A 4,338-nucleotide genomic window follows, 5' to 3' on the forward strand; every position below is an offset into this window, starting at 1 on the left:
CTTTCATCACTAGGATCCAAGGTTTCTTCATGTGCATCTTTTGACTTTTTTGTTGTATGAACTAATTTGGATTACAAAGGGAGTGCTCTTTATTTTGTATTTTCACTGTTTTTTTTATATTTTTCACTTTTTTTCATTGTGGTATTTTTATTGACTTTTACAGCAATTTCCTCTTCATTTTTGTGGTAATTTTCACAGTAACTTTATTCACTTTTTTAGATATTTTGTGGTGTTTTTGGCGCTGCAGTGCCAGGTTTTGATTACACTTAGCATTATTTGCATCACGATATTGTATTCTGTGCTTTGTTCACTCAGTATTATATTCATTATTACTTTATTTAGCAAATTGGACACTACTGCTACTTCACTTGTAGTTACTCAATTTTTCTTTGAGTCTCCAATTATGGATCCTTAATTGACAGCTGTATATGATTGTGTCGCAATTATATTGCACTATAATAATCAGCTGCCACGATCAGCTTTTTATTTGTATATTTTATTCATCTGTTATGTTTCATTGTATGCTTACATATGTTATTATTTTAGACAGATCTCTGATTGTGTTACACATTTTATCTGTTTTAGACTCTCTAAATAGGGAGTAGCTGTCCATCATAACAGCGTAGATACCTTTTTGTTATCAGTTTTAAGTATTATTTATTGCTTATTATAAATGTATGAAATTTTATCAATTATACTTATTCCCAGTGTGTATAATTATCCCTTGGCCTTTTGGCACTGTAACCCAAATCTTCCTACAACCCTAAGACTCTTCCTTGTACTTTATCATGTACTTTTTACCTGAGTGACAGTTCACTTAAACAAAACATTCAAGTCTAGAAGAAAATACAGTAAGGAAATGAAATTGATTATAATCATTAACATTTGTGTATTTACAATAAAGTGTTGCATCATGAATTAACTATAAGAATCACATTATTTTTCATAGATCTCTGTCAAGAAAGTTGTATTTTTAATTAATTTGGGAAGATGTCTTTGTTGTTTTTATTTCCTTGGGTTACTTAAAGGGACAGTCAACACCAGAATTTTTGTTGTTTAAAAAGATAGATAATCCCTTTATTACCCATTCTCCAGTTTTGCACAACCAACACAGTTATATTTATACACGTTTTACCTCTGTGATTACCTTGTATCTAAGCCTCTGCAGACTGCCCCCTTATCTCAGATCTTTTAACAGACTTGCCTTTTAGCCAATCAGTTCTCACTCCTCAGTAAATTCACGTGGATGAGCTCAATGTTATCTATATGAAACACATGAACTAACGCCCTCTAGTGGTGAAAAATTGTGAAAATGCATTTAGATTAGTAGCGGCCTTCAAGGTCTAAGAAATTAGCATATGAACTTCCTAGGTTTAGCTTTCAACTAAGACTACCAAGAGAACAAAGCAAAATTGGTGATAAAAGTAAATTGGAAAGTTGTTTAAAATTACATACCCTATTTGAATCATGAAAGGTTTTTTGTACTTTACTGTCCCTTTAAATCAAATTTGTTTTGTGTACATTTGACTGGTTTATTTTCTCTCTCTCTTTATTATATTTTGTTTGTTTTATCAAACACATCTCAGCTATTGCCTTTGGAAATTACAATAAAATATTTTTGCTCCTTTGATAAACTGACTTCTAATCAGTGACTTTACCAACAAAACACATCTTACAGACCTTAACAAATTAGTATAGATATCTTTAATCGCTCAGCTCTTCATAGCTGCTAAAAAATATTATTTTCATTTTTTACCCCAAACAAATTAGCAACAAAAAAAAAAAAAAAGAGCACAAATGCATCTAAAGACAGCCATGTTAGATACTTTAATAATCACACATTTATTTGTACAAATATTTTAAATGTTTTGTTTACAGCTCCTGTTCCATCAATAGGTGATCTTGTTTGCCAAATAAGTTCCATTGGACTTTATCTGTTTAAATATCAAATTACAAAATGGTTAAAATACTTGTTTGTCCATTGTCTGAAATGTATTAAAGTCCCATAGTGAGAGCAGTGCTCATTAGGCTGGTGATGCTCACAATTAGGAAAATACTATTGGTCAAACTGTGTTTGCTGTTTCCTGAATTCAGTAAATCTTGGACAGTCCTGTTATTACAGAGGTTGGTACTGCAGCAGGTTTGTGAACCAGAAAATATAACAATACTTTCACTTCCTGAAACACAACTGGAGACGCATCCTTTAGTTACAGACTTAATAAAGAGGAACTTCACTGCAGAAGAGAAAAAATGATCAAATGAGATTGCATACTAAGGTATATCACATTACTACTGAATTGTTTAGGTCACAATTAACAATGCTACAACATTCAATTTGATTGTAATGTAATCAAGCTTCACTCTATAAATTCTGGAGTACATTTGACTTCTATCTGAACAAATAGTATAGAGAGAACTATTTTATCTTCTGTTCTATTGAGTTTCTGTTTTATGTTGGAGGGATATGTTAATATTTGAAGTAGATTTCACATGAGACCCTGCAGAGATGCAAAATCATTATTAAAGTACGTCTCATGCAGAAGGAGACGGATACCATGAGTTATCAGTGAGAACAGTAGAGGACGGCAAATCTCATGCACTATACAACTCATTCATGTGGTCACTAGCGATGGGGCATTTAGAGTTAGTCAACATTTGAATAGAAGAAAATAAAGTTTTTTGACCTAATAAACAGAAGTTACCTTTTATTTCTATTGAATGTGATAAATCATCCACCCAACTCTAGTGTTAACTATGGAATATAAAGTTAAAAACACAGGAAGACAAGTTGGCTATTGGATGAAGAAATCTTTGATATCTTTAGTAGGTTTGTCTCTAATGACATAGAAAGACGGGGAAGGTGATGCTTTTTGCTATAAGAGATATGATTATATAAAGAATATATCATTGGAATTTGTGGACAAAGTAGTGAAAGTACTTACCGACGGTCGAGGTACAGTAGGACATGGATGAGTTGCACGTAGACACTGTCAGACAATCTTTATTCTCGGTAGTATCAGTGCATGAGTAGCATTGGAGGGAATAAGCTGAAAATCAAATAGTGTTAATGTTAGTTACATTGTTATATGTAGTGAAAGTACATCATTGATAACTAAACAAGTTGGCACTAGAGCAGTTACTGCATTTTAAAATATAGTAGCATTTTAGATTGAATAAATACATAATAATAATGAGTAAATTTGCTGAAATGAATAACAATTTATCTTATGTTAATTTTCCACGGCATTGTATTTTTTTATAAATGCAAAATGATTAGACAGACCGAATGGAAGATGGCAGTTATAGTACATAAATAGAAAGATTTAAATGGCAAATACTTGGCTAATTTACTGTGTACCAAATGCTTTAATATGGGCACATGCCGCATCTTCTACTTGGTTTCTCTAATTAAACCTTTGTTTTGTTTTGCGTTTTTAGAAGCTGCAAATCTCATCTGTATTTTTAAAAAGGAGACTAAAAATAATATTCTTTTTACATACTTTTACAAACCTTATTAAAACACTTTAATTCACAATTATATTCATAGTGACTAAATAAATACAAACCAACAAATACGATTAATAAGAGTTCATTTTAAAAAGAATAAATTATAAGAAATAAAATAAAGATAAACAAAATTACATCTAATTGGAGTTAATTTCAAGATTGTGGTCTGTTTTATTGTACATTAGGGAACATTGAAAATTTTAAAAATGTGTCAAGTTTACAATGAAAATATAAATAAATAAATAAATAAAATGGTTCAAAAAGTGCAGAAGACAAGTGGTTTTGCATTGAAAAAGAAATTCTAGAAAAAAGAGGTCATGTCTAATGTTATTTGGGATTTCCAAAAGTAATTTTCAATAAATAAACTGACAAAAGTGCATTAAGAAAATGTGCGCATTCATGAAGATTTCTCCAGTTGAAAAACTGACATTATTTATTGAGTTACTGTTTCTTACAGTTTAAACAATAAGCCTATCTCACTGTAACTTTTCAAATAAGTCTCCAATGCTTAGACATGAATTATAAGACACAATTCATGAAATGGATATTATATATTTACATTAACCCATGTCAATACAAAATAAAAAAAAAGTTAAATGCTATTTCAGGGGTTCTGATATTAATTACAATAACATATTTAGAGAAAGAAAATGCAATGTCTCTTTCTCAACTATAGCATATTTTTCTGCAAAGTTAAGAAATTGTGCTATCTATACAGGCAAACCCACGCACATGTAGTCTGCAGTACAATAACATAAGAACCACTTACCCAAGCCAAGAAAGCCGGCCAGTAGTATAGATGTAGTAAAGTTAAGGAATTGTGCTATCTAT

The 4,338-nt window shown here is 30.8% G+C and overlaps 1 long non-coding RNA gene across 1 annotated transcript; it reads right to left on the minus strand.

Annotated features, from left to right (window-relative positions):
- Positions 1–1,823: 1,823 nt before the first annotated feature.
- Positions 1,824–3,011, minus strand: LOC128659638 (uncharacterized). Its single transcript, XR_008402450.1, has 2 exons — positions 2,943–3,011; positions 1,824–2,234 (listed from the first exon to the last, which is right to left on the minus strand). It is a non-coding gene; the product is annotated as an uncharacterized LOC128659638 (long non-coding RNA).
- Between the last annotated feature and the right edge of the window lie 1,327 nt (positions 3,012–4,338).

This window comes from Bombina bombina, chromosome 5, assembly GCF_027579735.1.
Source record: "Bombina bombina isolate aBomBom1 chromosome 5, aBomBom1.pri, whole genome shotgun sequence".
NCBI lineage: Eukaryota > Metazoa > Chordata > Amphibia > Anura > Bombinatoridae > Bombina > Bombina bombina.